The sequence below is a fragment of the Melospiza georgiana genome, chromosome 6 (genome assembly GCF_028018845.1).
Source record: "Melospiza georgiana isolate bMelGeo1 chromosome 6, bMelGeo1.pri, whole genome shotgun sequence".
In the NCBI taxonomy this organism is placed as follows: domain Eukaryota; kingdom Metazoa; phylum Chordata; class Aves; order Passeriformes; family Passerellidae; genus Melospiza; species Melospiza georgiana.
In genome coordinates this window covers 17,721,450-17,743,834 of record NC_080435.1, presented here as the reverse complement: position 1 = coordinate 17,743,834, position 22,385 = coordinate 17,721,450, and the positions used below count along the sequence as shown (strand labels likewise).

Genomic DNA, 22,385 nt, shown 5'->3' with positions numbered 1-22,385 from the left:
GCACTCGGAAGGTAAAGGGGAGCTCAGATAGGAGCAGGTTTCTGTGCCAGCATCAGGCAACAGACTTTCCTTCTATTAGAGCTACAAGTCCCCAGGTGACCTCCCACAACCAAACAGCTTGGGATAAAATCACGCAGGGGAGTCCATCAGACATCCCAGTTGGAAGCACAGGCTGGGGAAAGAACCTCAGATGCTGAAAAACAAATGGGACTTTTGGTATTTGAGCTCTGTCCTGTTCTCAGCAAAGGAGTGGCTCAGCCACCTTTCCCCCCCCTTGAGTCCTTCCCCACACCTTCCTCTCCTCAGGTACAGCCACAAAACTCCAGATGGATGCAACAATGCTTCTATCAGATCCTCACTGGCAAATGTGTTTGGGCACCAGGTTTTAGCTGAGCATAAATAAATGCTTTTCCCACCTCCACTTTCTTTCTACTCAACTTACTGTCTCTTAAGAACATCTAAAATATGTACATTTAGGAAATTATTCTCACACAAAAAAATTCTTCAAGGCGGGTGTCTTCTTTTTAATTTATTTACACCACATGTTATATCCTGGAAATTTGTTTCTTACTAGAAATTTTGTGTGTTGCAACCCTTACATAAAAACAACAAGATAGGGTTCCACAAGAAATCGATTTTATATTCACCATTTATAAAATAAACCCAGGAAAAAGAGCTTCAAATTTCTGAGGGTCGAGTTAAATTATGGTTTAAAAAGATTATTTTACACTGGCATGTCACAGTGTCAGCTGGAAAGGATGCAGAAAATAAAGGCCTCTGGTACCTGAAGCACACACGTGCCAAAAAAGGTGTGGATGCTGCAGCAATAGAGATTCCAGTTAGGCACCACTGTCTTAATAGGAACTTTGTTGTCTTAATAGGAACTTTGAAGCAGCTCTTTGTAGAAAGGGGTATGTGATAAGCTGGCAAACATCTCCTTGACCAAAATGATGATTAACACCCTGTCTTGTGAAAAGAAAAATGGAGATCAGCTTTTTCACACTTGGGTTCAGTATATTGTTTCTGTGGAAAGTAGAGAGCAAATATTTTCCCAAATACATTAACTGTAATCCAGTAGAACATCCCATGTTATCAATTAAACCCATAAGGTAATAGTACCAAAGACATATGTCTTCATGTGCTCCAAAGAGGCTGTGCTTTCTTTGAATTGCTATACAAACAGTCACAATTAAATAATTTTCTCCTTTTAAATAAGCTGGCAGAAATACAAAGCACAAAACTGTTTGGTCAGATGCTCCATGGTGTAAATAGAAACTGTCCAAATTAAACAAAAAAAAGTAAAAATGTTGCCTTAAAAATAAGACTGGGGGAAAATATCAAATATTGAGTTTGAAGAAAAGCATGCTTCTATTAATATGCTGATTAGAGTAAGTGTTTGAAAAGATAAAATTTAGCTACCCACAATGTCAGTTTTGTTGTGTCATAACGTGTGTGTTCCCTAAGTGCTTCTGGTTCTGTTCTCAAACCTTCTTAAAATAAAAATCCTGTTGTTCATTTTCAAAGAAATTTGGTTTCATTCCCAAATAAAATTATATTTTTGGCCATGCCTTCAACAAAGGTTTTTCTCTATAGAGCTCAAGACACTGAAGTTTCATGGGCTTTAACACTCCTCATTTCAGGTTTTATTTTTCTCACTCTGTGTTTTCACATTGTAGCCAAGCCACAATAAAATGTTTACACAGAAACTGAACTGCTAGTAACAAGATGTATCTAATTGCTGATGTACAAGCAAAATTGGGTTTAAATGCTGTGTTATTAAATGATATTTATTTTGCAATTTATATCTTTAAATAACTATTGCAGTTTACTACTGGACAAACCTACTTGAGAAGAACAATTAAATAAATTAAACCACGTTAAAACCACATTCTTGAAAAAAAGGTAACCTTTAGTTAGGACAATTACTCTGTGGGCATAAAACAAAAGCACAAATGTCACATTTTCCATGAAATTTACTTTTGTATGAATCATCAATCCTGTTTTCCCCTGAACAAACTAGCCAAATATGACCAAAAAATCCCAAAGTTGCCTGAACTGGATGATCCAAGTAATTACATGTTACAGCAGAATGCATCTATGACAAAACTTTCAAAAATTTGAGGAAAAAGTTATTATAGCCCCTGGTAGAAATAGCTTTGGTATAGACCTATAGCAGCATTTAGCTGATCTTGCTCTATTCCCATGAAAAATCTGCAGAGTTTCAAAGATCAATCTTCCCAGCACTGATCTGCACTCCTTCCCTTTGGAGTACAGATCAAACAGACACGCCATGAAAACATGCCCAAATATTACAGCATAACATGAAAAAGGTATACACTTCTCATCTGCATTTTTTAAATACTGCTTAGAATTTATTCTCAAAACCCCTTATACAAGCAAACTTCTTGCCTTCCATGCCAGCCCCCAAAGCTCTCATCTCCTCCTTTGCTTGGGGCCTGGATGGCCTCTGGATCAGGCCCTGATCCTGAGTCCATCAGCTTCCATGGTCACCTCACATACATAAGTATTTATTATTATAGTATTTGCAGAAATCAAGTCTTTATATGGAAAGGTACCTCAGGTCACAGCCTGTCCTATTTTATCAGTCTCATTTATGACATTGTGCATAGTCCAGTTACTGCATAATAAGAATCTGTATCTGCCTAAATCAAGTACAGAGTATTTGTAAGTTTGGAGAGGTATAATAAGAGATGATTCAAGATCTCAGCCTGTATTACTGCAGAAGCTGTACTTCAATGTTTTTCTCAGTATGTGAGGAACACAGGGCTGAATCCATCAGTTGTACCTCCTACATTTCATTTTATTTTCAGTTTATGTGAACTTAAGGTTAGCATATGTTTCTAGATATATGGTGCTAAACACTGGAATGAGTCATTTCAGCAGAGAAGAACAGTCAGCACGGTGCTGGCTTCTCCCAGCACTCATGTCACTGTGACTCAGGTCTGGGCTGCAGAGGACACCAGAGACAGGCCAGGCTGTGGCTCATCCTTTCATGCAGCCATCGCCTCAGCTTTGCTGCTCAGGCTGCGGAGCCAGGTCCCAGCTCTCGTGGCCACGATGTGCCAGGTGTCTCAGCTGGGCTAACAGGCAGCCTGCAGGGGTGGGATCAAAGCAGCCCATACCTCTCCTGGAAGTTTAGATACTTACTGGATTGACCTAAACACTATAGCGGTTTTCAAAGTACTTTTTTACATCACTTTATTGCAGCTCTTTGTTGATGTCAGTCGAGAAGAGCAGGACTCAGACCAGCAGCCCAAAATATAATTACTAAAGCCCTTTCTGTGTTTGTAATACTACCTGAACATGAACTGAATAGTACTTACAACTTCCCACCCAATTAGCTTGGTACACAAAAATTTCACCATGAAACTACCACTGAATTTATTCTTTGGAAATATTCCTTTTCCTTGCAGAGTGCGCTCTATATTGAGGTATAAAGAGCTACTCTTTGTGTGGATTAATATATTACTATTTCCATTTATAAAAGAGGAAAATGAAGAAAAGAAACTGATTGCTTAAAAAAAATAAGCAGTAGCAAAGCCAGAAAGAATATAACAAATTCCTCACTCTCAATTCAGTAATCACTTTATATTGCCTTCTCAGAAGTATTTTTCAATGGTAATACTTGGTTTTAAACTGTTTATCTTATTTGATAATATTTTCTTTATCTCTGACTGAGAATGTTCATTAAAAAATGCTGACCTGTAAATGAAGGAAAGTGCAAATAGAATAGCAAAACCATATGTGAAAATGAACATTTGTAAAGAGGAAGGGTTAGTACAAATTGAACACATTTCCATATTGAGAGGAGAACCAGCCATATTTTTTCCCTGATGAATGCAGTTTTGTGAACATCTTTTTCCACAAATGATTGAATAAATATTTATTCGTAAACTATATTTGTGACTTAAGAGAACAAGCTGCATAGATTGGTTTTATTTATACTACATCATATATGAGGTATTGCAATAATTTATATCATGTCAAGTCTAGGGCCCATTAGATTTTCCTTATTATACTTGACTAAAGCTGAGGACCATCCAAAACAGCAATTCTGAAAGCTTTCTATTTGTTTTATGAATAACTATTTTCCTCCTGATCCTCTCTCTGGCTTTCCCTTTCTCAAAGCATTTCTGTTTAGGTGTAGCCCCATTTGATGTATCTGAACTTGGGCACACTCTGAAGCGTGTTCCTGAGCTGAGGCTCAATGACCACAGTTTTGCTGAAATCATAAAGGCCAGATTTCTCCAAGGGATATTAAAATGCATTCCTAGTTCAGCAGATGCTGGTCATCCTAGTGCTTCTTCAACAACACACAGCATTTCCCCCAAAATCCTGTCTGTCTTGAGTTACAGCCCCAGTTCTTTTCTAGAAATTATTTTCATTGCAAAAACATGATGCAGTGGTGTTGTTGGCAAGTGCCACCATTGATGTGTTACTGTAAGCTGTTGTCCTATCATTGTTATTATTACAAAAATCAAAATAAAGCTTGAAATCATAATGTTTACTGTTAATTCAGTATTTGTAGCTCCTCTGAATAGCAGAAGCATAAGCTGGTAGCAAAAAGAAATCTACCAAAAGTTTAAAAGTAGTGAGGTCAAACTCTTGTTAAATGAACATGCTAAAACTGCAGCACAACAGTGAAATTTCAAAATTTCTTCCATTCCCCATATCAAAAGAGTACTAGAAAGATGCACGTAACAAGGAAAAGAATAAATACTTACAAATACACAAGAAAATCAGCCCCAGCTCCCAGAAATCACTGGTAAGTTGCTTTTGAATTCATGAAACTGACCTGAAAATATAAAAGGAAAAAAAAAAAAGTTGAAACAAAAGAAAGTCCAGAACTGATAAATGTTGCTTTTTTATTGTTATGAAATAGTTACCATTTTTAACCATGAACCGCATGAAACAGAACACAAGACTGTTGTCACACTTTCAGCCGAGTAATTTACACAGAATTTGTTTCCAGGAAGCCAATACCAAGAGAAACAATTATTTCATTGTTCTGCATCTCACACCATAGCAACCCAGTCCATTATGGCTTCTAAGAACTGTCATAAATGCAAGCATGGTTATCTTTTAATAAGGAAAATAACTGTGAGGGGGTTTCTGGCTTGGAGATTTTTCTTTTTTTATGTTCTCAAGTGCTACAGAACACTTATTACTTCTTTTTTTTTTTTTTTTTTTTTTTTTAAGTACTTTGTTAACAGCATTTTGCAGCTTACCTGGTGTAAAATTATTGTTTAGGTCATTTAATTGGAGCCCATCTAAGGCAAAACTTACACAAAGAAGAAAGACTAACGATTTTGTTCTCTTATGGTCTAGATTCCAGTTAGAAGCTTAGCCTAAGTACAATGCAGTCACTATAAGGCATGATTAAATCCAACATTCTTTTTCCTGCATACCCCTCAGTTCTAGTTGGAAAGGTAACAGATGCAACTCAAACCCACAGAGCTCGCCTTATAAAATTCTTTAACTAGCACAATGACTCACTTTATGCCTCTAAATATCCATGGTTTCCTCTCTCCAGAACCCCCATGCATTAGAAGGTAGTTCAGTAGTTTATTTTTATTGTTTGGTCTACATACAGCACATTTTTAGTTCTTAGGAAAAACAAAGAAACTTTGTTTCACAGCCCTTGTTTTCGTTCCAAAATGTGAGGATGGATATGGGTAACATTAAACTGAAAATAGTAATGGAGCCTGGGCAACTAGTTTAGGTCAAAACCTTTTTGTTCTCTGGGAGCTATCTGATTAATTTGCAGTTCATAAAACAGTGGGTGTAAGCTCAGTTTAAAAACATGTAACTATATTTAAAGATGAAATTGTCATTTTTCTTAGCCCCCAGTAATCTTTAAGAAACACCTTCCCACAACATTTCTGTATCCTAAAGTGCACCAGCCAGTACTGCACAGTGCCTAGAGACAAGGAGAGAATACCAAACTTATCTTGATGCAGAATATCCTCCTTATTTCATACACCCACCCTGAAGTGCATATTATTCATTCCAACCAAGCCCTCCCCCATCCTGAAAGTACACATTTAATTGTGTCTTCTCTCCTGTAATACCAACAGAGAGTCAACAAATCTCATTTGCTCTATCAATGCAGTGTTGTTATTATATATTTTAAAAGCAAGTCTGAATGTCATTATCAGCTGATTTATGCCATTAGTGTGCTTTGGAGCCACCAATTAAACAAGGACAGTGGTTCATAAGGTCAGAGTTAATTAATCTGAAAGTATAAATACACTTTAATGCACACCACCTCATGTTGAGAATTTAGGAACAAAGCACCAAACCTTTATTCTGGGCAAGCAATTAGGGGGAAAGGTTAAACATACAATATTTTAAACTTAGCTTTACCACTCTGGTAATCTACCAGGGAGAAAGTTCAGGTTGGTAAAAAAATCCTGTAGAACAATAGGTATGTGAAGCCTCAATTCTTACAGTGCAAGTGAGGGAGAAGGATGAAGAGGGCTGGCTGAACCCAGTGATCCCGAGCCAATGTGGGCTTGAGGCTCAGATAACACCCCAGAACTGGGAATCAGCTGCAGGCTTATCCATTATGGAGCTGGGCAGGCTGGGGAGGAAAAGCCCAATCCTGAAGAGCCTGGTCTGTTCAAAATGGACTCATCAGAGTCATGAGACAGACATCATGAGGCGTCTGTTGCATTCAGCAGCCTGTACAAAACCAACTTTTCCTTCAACCATTTCCGCTTAAAAATTTAATAAAATAGTGCAGTCAAGGAAGGGTTCAGTAATATCCATGGTCTACCAACACAAGCAGAGTGCAAGGAAAATGCTGAAAACAGGCTAATCTACCAGAAAGTTATTCACAGTGACATTTCAGGTATGAGGTATCTAGAGTTTACATGGAAGAAAATACCTTTTCCTTACTCATTTTACCTTGCACAGTTCTCTGCCCGAAAGAAAGAAGATATAGCCAACACACAGAATATGAACCATGTGACCTAATTAGGCTGAGTGGTTGCTAAATACTTTTTCTTCTCTTACACCTGTATTCCTCTATTCTACAGTTGTCATCACTTTTATTATTTTTAGATGTCCATACTTTCTCTTAAACTGAAAATAAACCCTAGTTTCTTATCCATATAAAAAAGAAGAAAAGAAAAAGGAAACTTTCTGTCCATAAAATACTAACATCACAACATTCATAAAAAATTATTCTATTAGCTCAAACCATTTACATTTTCACTTAAAAAGTCTTAAGTTGAACTCCAAGTGACCACACGGGTGAAGATCTGTTGTATAAACATATACAAAGACAAAATTGTCTTTAAAGTATTCTGTAGTTTTAATTGATACAAATTCCACCAGAAATTTCTCTCAGATATTTTGCAGTTGAAATGTTTTAAAACATTGTGAATACCTGCAATTTCTGCATGTTTGGAAGATTGCTACCATCCTTATTAAAGACTTTTCATCCCAATGCCAATATGAAAGGGGGGAAATAAAACTGTAAGAGCAACTTACACTCTGATTTCAGGCACCTTTGCTAAAGAATTAGTAAAGGTAACCACTTCTTATTGACCTAAGAATAATACACAGCCATCCAACAATTTAACAGAATCCTTCAAAATAACTCAATTTTCAAACAGCTAAGCCTTGGCTTGTCTTGCAAGCACATATTGACACCAACAATGGACATAAAATGGATTACGAACATCACTAAATGACAGGAGGACCCTGTTTCCCCTATGAGTTAGGAACCAAAAAAAATTCCATAAAAAGCCAAATATAAGTTATAAAATAGTCATCTTTTCACCCTTAATAATTCTCATAGGTCTCAGTCTTCAGAAAAAAAAAAATCATCAGTTTTGAAAAGTAGAAAAAAAATATACTTATTTTAAAAAATCCTTAATTAAAATATTCTAATTTTTCTAAGATAGAGCCTCTACAGGTAGCCTGTATTTTCTGTGCACAGTCACCAGTGAGTGTGAAGGAAGCCTGGAAGCAAAAAATGGAAGCAGTCATTTAGCAAAAAGCATGGCATCATGTTATATCATTTAAGAATGTGGCCTATCATTGTGGGCTGCTGGGACTAAAATATGTATCATTTTAAAACTGTTAAAAAACTATTTTCAGAATTATAGCATAATGTGAAATGAGAAAAAGGAATAATATAGAAATGAAACTACACATTTAGGGCCCGAATCACACAGCAATTTCACACCCTTAAATGTGCAATATTTCACAATTAAAGCATCATTAATGACGTGTGTCTAGACACAATCACAAAAATGAAGGGGGCAGTAGGCTGATTGTAATGAAAACCTTTGAACTGGATTTCTAAAAATCTTCCTTTATTCAGGTAAAGGATATTTATTCAAGATGGTTCAATGAAAAATATTTTACTTGCACACAGAACATTCTTCATATGTGATCATTTTGAAACAGGAAAGCAAATGCAGTAATTAATCACTACCAGAATATTCCTGCTAGCTTCCCTTTGTTTCACCCCTGTTCAAACATTCAGGGATAGTATTTTATTGCCTTTGCTGGCTTCTTTCTCAAAATCTTTGCTCTTCTTCATTCTTTGCCTAGTCAAAAAAAAAAAAAAAAAAAAAAAAAAAAAAAAAAAAAGAGAAACCCAAACCAATAAGCAAACAAAAAACCAAAAAACCCAACCAAACCGAAGTAACTACAACATTGTTTCCCTATCACTTTGCATTTTAAAGTAGTCCCTCTGTGGTGATTTTCATTTGGATTTTTGTACTCCCTAACAGAGATTGCAGTGATCCATGAAAGAAGGAATCAGAGCACACCACCTGTTCCACAAGTGGTCATTTTAAAACACACATTGCATCACAGGGAGGTAAGAGCCACACCACAGCACATACAGTGTGAAAATCGCTCTCCAAAACTCTGTACTCAGCTGCTGCTTTTGTTACAGGTTTCCTGCTCAGCCTTCATCAGAAGTTGCCTTGTGCTCCCCAGTTCCTAATATACAAAAGGGAGCCAGTATTTCTTCTCTCTGTAGCAGTTGTGCTTTACAATTCCACACCCCAGAAGCTGTGATGTCATTATTACAGAAATGAGCCTCTAAAGAAGTACCTAAAATAGGCTGCATCTCCACAGCTTTGCAGGGAGATATGAGCTCACTCTGCCCACACTTGGACATGACTGGCCACAAACCCACTCTAATCCAGTTTAGCTCTGGTTAGCACTTACGTAAACTACATGACTTCCAGTTTAGAGCAACCTCACATCTGTCTACAAAAAACATGTCAACAAACACATACAGTGATGGCTTTACAGTTTCTGTAAACTACCTCTTTAAAAAAGGAACCCCACAAACATCACCACTTTTGCCAAACTGCACAGACAGTGGTTCTGTGTCTTTCCCAAAAGGGTGTCACTCAGTAGTGGCACATTACCTGGCAGTGTTACATTATATAATTGGCTATAAAATCTCCTTATCATCTCTTCTTTAACAAATAATTGTGTTATTGTGTAAATGTCTTCAACAGGCAGTTCAGGAAGGTTTATCTGCTGTCTGCTTGCAGATCTGTAAAGCACCCAATCACTACAGGATATAAGTATAGAATACAAAATATATGTAGTATCACTTCATAAAGTAGCATCAGCCACATTGTGAAGCCTAAAAGGGATTTTCACGAAAAAAGGTATTTCATATCTCCAGCAACTAATTTAAATGTATTATTACATCTACCACTAAAATTACACTTGAAAACACCAAAAACATCTAATTCACCGTGCAGATGAAAGCAATACCTAAATATGCATTTATTGCTTCATATAAAAGGCAGGGTGCTAGCATTCCAGATCTGATAAGCCCTGTGTGCATACTTTCGAGCAGATAAGAACCACAAGACATACACCACGCTGCTTGGAAGGCCGAGGGGAGAGGAGGAACTCCAGTTATAACTCATCGGCTGCAGACAGCACAAGCCTCCTCTGTTGCCCGGGGAAAGGTGGCAAACGCTGCTGGCTGCCTGCTCCCACATCAAGGGACTCAGATTTCCCTGGAGTTCCTGCAGCAGCCCACTGCCACTCACACGGTGTGCTGGGACACAAAAAGCACCTCTGAACGGCCGGCGAGCTGCACGGCGCTTTCGCAGCCACAGGCCCGGGCGTTCCTGATCCATGGCACTGAGTGCAAGGAAACAGAGGGAGCTTTCACAACAGGCCTGTTTCTGCAGCATCTCCATGTGCCCATCCATGTGCTGAAGGCACTGCCAGGTCAGTTAAGCCCTGACTGAAAAGTTACAGCATTACAAGAAGTCTGAGCGGGATTCCGAACACAAGAAACCCTTGCTGTTAGAAGGATGGTGCTGTTGGAAGGATGAACAAGTACAGAGAGAGCTTTGCAGCTGATCCAAACTGCACTTCCAGAGTTACCCTCTACACCTGCAGAAGCCATGGGCTGCAGAGGACCTGGCCTGGAAGTGACACAAGGGTCACTGTGCAGGGAGTCACTTTTGTCACACCCCTGTGGAAATCGCACAAAGACCAAAAGGATGGTGTTGGCATTGACCTGCATTATAATATTTGGCCTTTTTTTTTCTCTCTTCTCTCTCCCTTTCTCTCTCTCCTCCTGGGCCTCAACTATCCTCCCATCAGGTGGAATGATATCTTTTTAATCTCTTCCTATGGGTGTACAGGGACTTGCAACAACAGCAGGGTCTCCTGGCTTGACTGTAATCCAATCTCATAAGGGTTCTCTGGATGCAGCTTTAACACAAAATAACATTTTGGTTCTTTATATAATACTATCTTTATGCAACAATACACATACCAGGAACTGTTAGCTTACTACTTGGATGTAATTTTTCTTGCCAAATTGTACTAAAATTAACAATACTTTCAGGAGTTTTTGGCTCCAGTTATCTTTTGAATACATAATGTATCAGGTTCCCTTCCCTTTCACATGCAGACCAATGTTTAAAATTATTTTGCTGAAAAATTGACTTACTATGTTTAAAAGAGGGTATACTCTTTCAGCTCAGTCATATGACTGAAAACAACAGTCACACTTTTCATTTTATAAAGAGTATAAAATATTATTCAAACTGTAATTCACCATGCACTTAATTCTCTTTAATTAGCTTCATGAGCTCTGGATTGGACCAAACTGAAATTCAGTAACACAACAGAATGGAATTGCATTGATTTGTGATGCAAATCAACTGTCTATATTTACAGCTATCTATTTATCCTCCATTTTTTGCATCTATTACCTATACATATTTTTATATTTTATATATAACTGGTGACCTCTTCTGAGCAAAAAGAAAAGGTCTTTCTGGAAAGGAAAATAAAAACAAATTCCGTGACTGCATTTTCCTTGCTCGACGAAGCATCAAGAATTATGTAGAGTTGAGAACATGTAGAGTTGAAACTTAGATAACTTGGGAGGCTTTGAGTTACTTAGCATCCCTCAGTGCCTGATGCTGTCTCACTCAGGCCACACAAAGACTTTAGGATAAATCTTCATCAGATTCTTTCACTGCACTTTGACTTAACCATCTACTCAACTGTGCTTGAGCTACATTTACCAGATGCAAACTCCTTGGTACAATTTTTTTTTATAGTGTAACACCTACATATGCATAGACAAGGCTTGGAATAGTAACAGGAAACTAAAGCCCTTGAGCAAAGATATATTATATATATCTATATATATGAGGGGGGGAGGGGGAGCGGTAATTCTGAAAGCCCAGTTTTACCATTTTATAAGAGTTAAAAATTGTAAGATAGTTGAAATGTTGAGCTGATATTTTAGAGATATCAACCATAATACTAGTGCATGGGAACACATCCCCATATTTAAAATTCCAGCATAATTATCCCATATAGCACATGGATTTGATGTCTCACTGACAATTGGAGGTTCAACCTGCCCTGACTGTGGTGTACTTAAACAAAAACAACAACAAAACAAAACAAACAAAAAACAAACACCAAAAAAAGAGATTGAAGAGATTGCTGGTTTCAATTAAATTTTTAAAAAAAGGAGGAAAACAGACTAGAAAAAGGGAAAAGGGAAAAGAAGATGTCAGCTGCACACAAACTAACAATTTTTCTGACACATCTATTTTGTAATATTACAATATAGTTGTGCCATTTGTTCCCATTGAAATTAATATTAATCCAGACAAAATATTGGGGTTCTCTGTTGGAGAGTCCCATGTAACTGAAGCGAAGAGTTTTCAAAGCTAGTTAAGTAGGACATAAAAATCAATTAAAAGGCCTTAAGAATGTCTGCCTTCAGGTCTACTTCCCTGGATTCCCTGAGGGACAAAACCTCCTTACTACATATCTCAGAGTTTTCTTCCCTGAAACCCCAAAGCATAATAATTATAGCTAAAATCTGTTTTTTTAGTTAGTCGTACTCTAACTTCCCCTCTCAGCTCCCATTTTTGAAATTCATTTATCCTGACACTATAATCAGAGAAAAGGAAAACCAGGTGCTCTAATTTTCATTGTACTTTAGAAAAATAAGTTAGTAACATTTCTTTCTTCCAGGATCCATTCAGTTAGGATCCCACCTTACAGGTGCATCCTCTGTGGGAAAACTGTTCCCAAGTATGTGCCCCAGCAAGGATATTGCTTTGTATTCTGCCCAAAGGACTCTTCTATTTGTGATTATCTACAATTATCAGCCCTGAAGATAATTAACTCTTGCCTGCTGGACAAATAGATCACACCGAAAAAAAAAAAAAATATAAATCACATTATCTCATCAAGCCCTCAAAATAAAAACCTTTTGGCCTCCTTTCAGTGTCTCCTAAAGGATGACTACTTCATTAGTTTAAAAAGCAAGAAAAAATTGTGCTAATTAAGGAAAGAGTACACTTTGAAACAGAAATTTGCCTTCAATGGTAAAACTATCAGTTTGGCAATATTTCATCTTTTGTAGACTTTACCAGGTGTAGCCCTAGTTTCCTTGGATTTTTCCCTTATGACATCTCTGTCAAAATCTGAATTGAAATTTTTGACAAATACTTGTTGCCTATCATCTAAAGAATTGGACTTCCTATTTTTTTCAGCAAAATTCACCTCTGCAAGATATTTTTAAACCAGAACTATGTTCACCACAAATAAAAATTCTTGCAGGCAACACTGCCCATCAAAAAAATTAAATGATGACCCCTTACTCCAATTCAAGCCCAGTCCTGGGTATTGAAGTCAAAGAGGTTAAAATGCTAAAACTCTATTTTCTATCAGTCCAAAAAGATGAGTTTTTTGTTCGTTGCCTGGTTTTTGTACTGTTTATAGGAGTCACATATTAGTAAACTCAGAGTTATCCTGCGCTTTAGGACAGAACGTCCCAAGCCACAAATTTAAAGGCAGGTTTGGGGGCAAGGTTGAGTTTCTCATGTGCTGAAAATTATTTAGATAGTCATAGCCTCTTTAGGTAGTCATATAGAACCATATCTCCAGGCATTTACCAGCACTGCTTGACACCTCTGAGCCCCAGGCTATGTGCACCTGCCCTCAGCAAGATACTGACAGGCAGCAATGAAAAGCTGATGGCTAGAGGGGTGGTTAGTAGGTGTTTTGCATGTGATATTTCAAAAATGTAAGTGGAATACTGATCTTACTTAAAAAAAAAAAAAAAGGAAACAAAAAAAAAGAATTCGCAATCAAGAAGTTGGCAAACCTAAAAGTTTCACCAAATTAACTCATCAGCCTGACATGTCTCATTACAAGATCTTATCACCGCCTTAACTAAACAAAAGAAAGGAAGGAAGAAAAGAAAAATACACAGAGAATAACTTATATTTCTCTAAAAAGAAAGTTCTGTAGGAAGTACTTGTGCTATATGAAGCTGCTGTAGAATTTTAGGGTGGTGTTTTATCCATTTTCTTTTTAATGAACACCAGAGTGAACATCGGAGCAACATCCACCAGAAATCATTAGAGCACAAGTTATAACTAATCCCTGGCAGCCATAAAGTATGCAGGTTGTCTTCTTTTTTATTCTTTATTATTATTGTAAAATTTTCTAGTTCTCTATTTTATTTTAACTCAACACATTTTGCTTCTTTGAGCTAGAAATTTCTTTTTCCAGGTGATCCTGTCTTCTTTTTCTGGCAGTTGAACCCACTGGAATGCACTGCAAAGTTAACTACTTATACATAGGTAAACTTAAAAGAAAAATTTCTGGGATATCAAGAAAAGAGAAAATGTAGAAATTCCACTTTCAAGAACCAAGATCATGTTCTTAGAAGATCTTTGACTTTTTAAATCCTTATTCTTCTCTTCCTTATTCTCCTTTTTCTTCATTAAAGAAACTGTAAAGTACCAGTTGGTGTTCCAATGGTCACATTTACACTTTCAGTTACTTTATTGCTGACTATTCCTTGATTCCAAATAACTTAATCCACTTTTTTTTTTTCCAACTAAGGGCATGAGGGTGATGCTGCAGGTCACGGTTATGTCCAAGATCCCATTGTTCTCATTGCTGTGTAAATTGCCACAGAGAAACTGAAAAGCCTGCAGTTGTCAAAGGACAGGGACTTTCAAAATATCAGCAGACACACTGTGCAGTGTGAATAAATATGGCCCCTCAAAGAAATATAGCAAACCTTAGGAATTCCTCCAAATTCACAGGGAAGTGTGCCTATTTTGGGGACACAGGGTTAAAACCCTCCTTTACTTGTTTTATCACAGAACAATAAATATTTTAATGGATCTGGGATTTTGCCCTTTATTCTTTCATCCCAAAGAGGTAATTAACCTCTTAGAAATTTCTAAAACCTGACTGAATTATAATTACCTGGCAATTCACTGCAAAGTCAGAAATTACTATGGTAATTCACCACAAGAATATATTTTGCACCTTTATAACACTTCCTAAAGAAATTTTAAAGTACCTTACAAGATAAATATTTGAAAATACTAGAGTTGGATGACATTTTCCTCTGCAGAGAGTGCCAACATAAAGTTTGTGGAACTTTCAAGCCATAATTTGAAGACCTAGGAACACATTTCTAATTCTGATTCCCAATAGTTGGTGAAATAACAAGTCAGCTCCTTGAAAATCAGAGAATAAGATTCTACTTAATGAGATGAGAAACAACAGAATCCCAGTCTAAGCCATGTAGAGCTGCAAAACTCAGTAAAAATACTATTAAAATATTTTAAAAGTTTTAAGTTTAAAAAATTACCTTACTCTCCAAAGTCAGATCAATCCTCTGTGTAACCATGCTGACTCTGATTCCGAGATTAACTCATCACAAGTTGCTGAAGTGCACGTACAAAAATTAACAGACAATTATATAAAAAATTTGCAAGGTGGCTCAATGCCAACAAGACAGTCTCCCATCAATCATACATGATAGTCCTGATATCTCTCCCTACATGGAGAAGCAGCTGTGCTCTGTAGCAAGTCCCAACAATTTTTAAAACCTGATTCCTGCAGACAAAATAAGATGGTCTGAAAACATAACCAGTTAGGCCCTTCTGGTTTTACTTGCTGTTATGTGGCAGAATAAGTTGTAGGATTCTCAAATCCCAGAAAACTGAAATTTTACAGCATTTTGAAGTCCTGTCCTACAGAAGTACTTGCATGGTGTGAGTGGTGGCTGTACTTGGTGTCATTAGCTCAAATATTCCTTATCTGAGATGTATTTCAACAAACTGATCCTGTAATCAATGGTGAAATTTTCCATTATTTAAGTGACAATAACAACCAGAGTTTCAGGCAAAGGTAACAGTATTCCTGTGTAAAAACTGGAGGCAAATGCTACCATCACTAGGATTTAGCAAACATATACAAATGGAAAAAGAAAAAAAAAATTAACATGCAGAACATTTTATTCAAATACATACAAAGCCCTCTGTGATTATAGCACACAAGTTACTGCTATGCTGCTACCAGCCTTGAATGGAAGGTATTAAAATTAAAAGCCAAATTGTACCACTACAGAAACAAATCAATCAACACTTCCAGCTTGAATGGACTCACTTTATGAAATCAAGCAACATTGCAGGAGTTTAAAAGTGTGCTATGAGATCTGCTATTTAATCTTTTCGTTTCCTTGCTCTAAATGTGGCCTGTCCAAATTCCTCCAATAGGAACATTTTCTCGAAGAACAGACCACTCTTGAGCCATTTCAGACTAAATGTGGAAAATAAACAACACTGCTATACACCTGAACCCAAAATGTAGGGTATTGATATTGTAGGGGAGTTACACATTAGCAGCACACCATGAAAACTGGGCATGCTGGGAAAATATCAAACCATTCAAACAAAAACAGTATTATTCATAACATAGTTTTTCCACTTTGGAACATAACTTGGCACCCTCTCTATTAGGCCCAAGTATTCTGAGCTTCAGATACTCCTACAAAGAAGCTAAGTGGGTTTTATTCAGCTACATGCAAAGAAATATAGAGTTATTTCTTTTCTGTCTCTGAAAATAACTTGTCCACTCCAATAAAAAGGATGCTGCTAGAGAGGTTGATAATTAAGCTTTTGGAGTTTGCCATCCATTAAAACTTGATGATCCCACCCAAAGCGCTTCATCATCAGAACCATCTGGTGCTCTTTCTGCACAATTACCAAAACACAGAACATATTTTGACTTGGCACTTGCATTTGGTAGACACTTTAGTCATTTTATAAGCAACAAGGCAGCATCTTGCCAAAGCACGGCCTCAAAAGGAAATTTCAACACACCAGAATCTGACTTCTATCCGAGGAAGTTCTACCAGGGTAGAAAGAAGGAATGTCTTCACCTCAGACTCATGTCCTCACCTTCATGTACAAGATACCTCCTACCAAACTCATTTCTCTGTGTTACCTCTCTATGTTGATTATTCAAAGCATTCTCTAGGCTGTGAGGGGGAAAGTGAAGTGCCTCTAGTTTGGAAATCACTTTTTTTTGAAGATTCTTGGCTCTGAAATCAAGGTAATGATTGACCAGAAATCAAATTATAGGAAGCAAAAAGAACCAAAGGCACTTGACAATGATACTCTGAAGAACACTAGCAAGAATATTTCACATTAGACTCTCCCATCAATTTTTTTTTCAATCTGCACAAACTGCAATAGTATGAGCACAGCTCTAAATGTAGGAAAGTCTGAAAGACAATGGGAGAACCATGGAACATGGACTAATCTTGAATGATACTAGACTTCTTTTTTGGCTCTTAGTTTCCAAGATTTTCTACAAAAAAGAAAACATGATGAGGACATGGAACATACTTCCAAAACATTAATAAGAGTCTTTTGCAGATTGTCTTTAATTCACTTCTTTTAGTCATCTCCGCCAGAAAAATCAGAAGTTGAAAATTTCTCTGCAATAATGATGCTTTTCTCAGCTTTCTCTGGACAGGACCCATAGCATGAAAAAAACAAAAACTAGAGAACTCAATACTGAAGTGATTATCAAATCTAATAATTTCAGTTACTTTTAGAAATTCTGAGGATAGGTCTACATTTAATGTCCCTCACCTACAAGCATCCCATAAGCAAGAACACAAAATTATGCAAACCTATTGCAACATATATTCTAAGGAATTTACTTTATCTATTATCCCTGGTGGAAATAATGCTTGTCTCAAAGACTTCTGTTTATTGAATATACAAATTATTAACCTGGTTGGTATCAAAATGATCAACTGCTCCCCCATTAGTGAAAACATATTTAAAAAACCAACTAAATATATATTTTTAAATAGTACAGCATAGAAATACATCCCAAATGCCAACTACAAGTTCCAAATCAAACAAATAAGTGTTGCACTACATATGGCATAGAAATCACAAAAATATATGTACTATAAAATACAGGATTTCAAATCCAATGCTCATACCAGAACATGGATTTGCACCCATCAAAGTATTCACACATATAAATTGGGAAGCTAAAGAAATAGAAATGACAGCTAAAAGGTGAATAATTTACAGGTAAAAGTATAAAAGATTGAATTATTTTACACACAGAGAACTGAGCAAAAATTTATGAAAAATAGTAGTAAGAAAATTACATAAGAAATTTGGATTGAAGTTAAAGAGGCTGTTATTGCAAGTAACATTAAGAGGATAGTCCCTCAACAAAACAACATCCTGAAGAAACAATTTCCATGAAACTAAAATAGCCAAATGCAAAAAAAAAGAGATGCATAAAATATGTAGTAACACAAAAATATATCTGCACAAGAGTGTAAGCGAGAAATTAGAAACAGTCAATTTGGTGAAGAGATCTATGGGTGCACAAGGCAATCTGAGGCATCACAACCACATTCATCCTTATTAGACAAGCCATCAGACAGACAAAATGTAATGTATGAGCAAGAAAATAAACATTTGACTACACAGAGTGTCACCCTCGTTGGTGACACTCCAAAGAGTCTATATCTCCCTCTTGGCAAAAACAAACTGCACATTACATCCTTATTTTTATACAGGATCTCAGAGCAGATTTCCTAACATCAGAGATTTAAAAAAACAAATACAGCTTATTTATTTCCCACAGATTTTTTTTCCCCTTTAATTTTATCACAGCCAACAATATTGTAACAAGTAGTAAATTGCCATCAAGTCATAGACCTGTATTTTTTGAGTGCCAGCATGACTTTCTGAAGCCTCTACCAAAAAGTGAAAAGATCAAAAGTATTTACTTTCAGGAAGACTAATCAGATTACTGCCGCCTTACAAAAGCGTTAGGGGGTGTCCCTGTTATTCCAACTATTTCACCACAGCGACGTGTAGCAGCCACAATGTGGTGATAATAATACACCCACCCCAAAAGGATCAATCCAACCAAAATGCACTACAATTAAGAGAGAAATCATTCAACTTACAGCTCAGAATCTTGAGCAACTGCTACAGCAGCAGAAAAAACTGCAGGGGAAAGAAGGCTAGTGGAACTAATATTTTGGTTTAAATTTCACAGCATCTAGAAAAGGCCAAACCCATTAAAGCAGATTCACCAATGTGCTACTTCAGTTTTATTATTTCTCAGAAACAGTGGGGCCTCATTTTCATCAATACACAATAATTAGAGTCTGCATTAAAAAAAGAGACAACCTAATAATCCATCTCACTTTGAAAGTAATATTTATATATATACACACAATAGGCCCTTACTTTACCTATTCTAATAAAACTAGCAGTTTACCATTCATAAAAATGACATATTCTGGCATATTTTTGATGCAAATTCTGTAAAAGCAATGACATGAAATAGTAGTAGACTTAATTTCCTTGAACATATCAAGGCTGAGTTTCCAGCTGTAAAAAATGGACATTTTTTGCTAAGCAGATGAGCTCATCATGAGCCCAGTGCATGGTTGTTCCTACAATTATGTTCTAATGCAACTGAGAAGCTGGTGGATATAAACTGAGCAAGATATTTCATCTGGCCCTATTCTTGCCTACCCAAATAGGAACAAGACCAGCAGAGATTTCCCAAGTCCTTCCCATGCACAAATATATTCATTTCTATATGTTTTGGCCTTCAAAACTGTGAATCAGAAACCGGGATCAGACCAGAAATAACTGCAGTCTGCTTTTCACAGAAACACAGTTTTCTTGTTATGCCTTGCTATAGTTATCTATCTTGTAATGTTATTCTTGTCACATCCTAAAAATCTGCATCACTTTTTTTTTTCCACTTTGGGATGAATTCTGCCTTCAGCTGCAGACCAGGAGTCCCCACAGAAGCCACAGTGGTTGCACACTGATGTACCAGGAAAAACAGAACTTGCACTTCCAGCTAATCATCTCCTACGTATTAACAGACTTTCACAGCAATATAATACACACAGTTTATGTCATGATTTAAGAATTAAAAACTAATCACATGTAAAATTGTGCCATTCAAGAAATAAGTGCCAAGTAAGTTTGAATTAGAGCTGGATATGAACCATTTGATGCTTGCACTTGCACCAGTGAACTGGAAAAGCTCAGTAAGCCAGCAAGGCTTAGGTGGAGAAGCTGACACTCCAGCAGAGTACACAATCCCCTCTCCTTTAAACAATTAAAAAAATCCTGCCGTTTAATGGCAAGGAACAGGGAAAGAGGAAAAAAGAAATGAAGGACAAGGAAATAAATCCTTTACAGTATAACCTGCAAGAATAATTTTTTTCCAGGGTCTGGTCAAAAATTATTCCATACTGTTTAATTCTGAAAGCAAGTTCCTCTCTGTCCTTGTTCCTCCTGATAATTAATTAGAATACAAAATTATGTGGGACAAAATTACACCTTCACTAAACCTTAAAAAAAAAAAAAAAAAGCAGAAGTTTGCAAGTAAAAAAATATATTTATTCTATTCTGTGTTTCTCAATTTCCTGCATACTTATTAGCAAGCACTTTCATCACTGTCTGGCTGAAAAACGTCTGTACTGAACAAACAATGCTATTTTTCACTGAACTCAGTGGTGATATTTTCCTGGAATTTAGAAGTGCAAGTCAGTCACATGACAAATTAATTTAAAATATCGTCAATTGATCCATATATGATCAGGTTACAGCCAGACATATTAGTCTTAGCAAATTATTGTCTTGCTCATATTCTGGCATCAGCAGCCTTTACTTTATTTTTCTAGCTACTTGGCTGCCAGTTAGAATGAAATTTTCATTGGTTCTTTTGATGAACAGCAGATATAAAAGCTGAACTATATCATCTATGACAGGCCAACTGCTTTTGGGGCTATTATTTTAGTTAACAGACAGTGTAACTTCAAATTATAAAACATGTTTATACACATATATTTACATTCACAGCCAGCCAGATGCACACAAAATACTCGTGAATTGAGAGATATTCAAGAAAAATGAGAACATAACTGTTTACCTTTTTTCAACTTTTAAAATCCTACAAGAATATACAAATTTGGGGGTGAGGGTGGAGGTGTCAAAAGGGGGATTGTCCCTTTCCTTTTGTTTTTCCCCTCCTTTTTATTAACAGAAATTCTGCCATACTGATACGTTTTTGGCCAGACTGCTGCATGCAAAATTCCCCTTTGGCTTTCAGATACTGTTTCTAATACAGAACAAATATGACAGGATGAAAAGAAGTCTGCTCCTGTGAAACACTGGAAGACAATGTAGAGAAAACAGGGACATGGGGAATCCTGAATATGCAAAAGGAAAAGATATCCAAGTCTTTCAAGGAATAGAAAGCTGAAATCAAATTATACATAACTTAACCAAACTGCAGCAGCTATTTAAGGGTACTTAAAATGAATCTGCTCTTAAAGGAGTTACTAATTTTGTAAGACTCCATCTTAAGATGACCCTGATTTTTCTAAAGATGGTGCCAAAAACTGGTTCAACAGAGTCTCAAGTTCAACTCTGAAAACAAAAGCACACGCAGCCGCTTTTGCATTGAAAATGTTGACATTTCATAGTTTGTGAGCTGCTGGAAATATCCTTAACAAATTCCCTGAACTTTAAAGCTAGGTAAGAGGTATAAGGAACAATCAACCACTATCAAATGAATTCCAGCAACTTTAACAGAGCTTTAAAGAGAGAAAAATGTAAAATTCTCTTATAAAAGGAGGGGGAAAAAACCCATATAACAGACACTAAAAATAAACTGGGTTATGTAATAAGCTTAAGAAATAGTAGCACATTTGGCCTGCTTTAGGCCCACAGCAAAAGTTTTCATCCTCTAAAAAATGAATGGAAATTCACACATTCAGGCAGAGATAGCATCTATTCTATATATCTTTTCAAAGATGCAGATATAGGGAATACAGTATCTAAATATCTGTTTAATTATGGAGGAGGGAGCAAAGGGTACTTAACAAATCGGAGAGATCGAAATCTTCTTGAAAGACCCTGTTCTTGCTGGAAATCTGGAGTAGCCAGATGCTGCTGCATAAATGGATTAGCTGTTTGTGTATGCTGCACGTTGGGGATGGTCTGGCAGAGTAACAGGGCTGGTGGGGCCACAGCCCTGATGAGAGCCCATCGCTGAGGACCTGCAGCTTTGGTGGCTGCAAAGCCATAGAGCTCCTGCACAGGCTGCAAGAGACATTGAGACACACCACAGGCCATCCTTTGGTCCTGTTCTTGCCAGGAATGCCATGGAAATGCATTTGTACAGCTCCTGGCAAGCCTACTCTTATTTGCAAAGCAAATCTGTAGCAGCCTTGCTGCTGGGAAGAGATGGAATTATGTGCAGGTGAAGAATTTGACTTTCCATCCTAAATTGCACTCGACTGCGACTTGTGCCAGTGAGGTGCCTGAATGAATTGCTCACCAAACCAAGCTTAGACAGCAAGTCAGTCACCTCCCCTCTATGCAACAGATGAGAGTTACCCACACATGTGGAAGATGCTCCAGAACTCCAAATTAATACTTCCACAAGGCACCTCTGGCTCTGTCTAGCATCACCTAAAGCTGTGCCACAAC

The 22,385-nt window shown here is 37.0% G+C and overlaps 1 protein-coding gene across 7 annotated transcripts in view; it reads right to left on the bottom strand.

Moving 5' to 3' along the window:
* Window positions 1–22,385, bottom strand: part of SOX6 (SRY-box transcription factor 6) — a 369,483-nt gene that overhangs the window by 309,873 nt on the left and 37,225 nt on the right. For all 7 annotated transcript variants that reach the window (XM_058025836.1, XM_058025840.1, XM_058025842.1 and 4 more), the window contains exon 2: window positions 4,746–4,816. The gene's annotated coding sequence lies outside the window, so the exon portion shown is untranslated. The remainder of the gene's footprint in view (window positions 1–4,745; window positions 4,817–22,385) is intronic.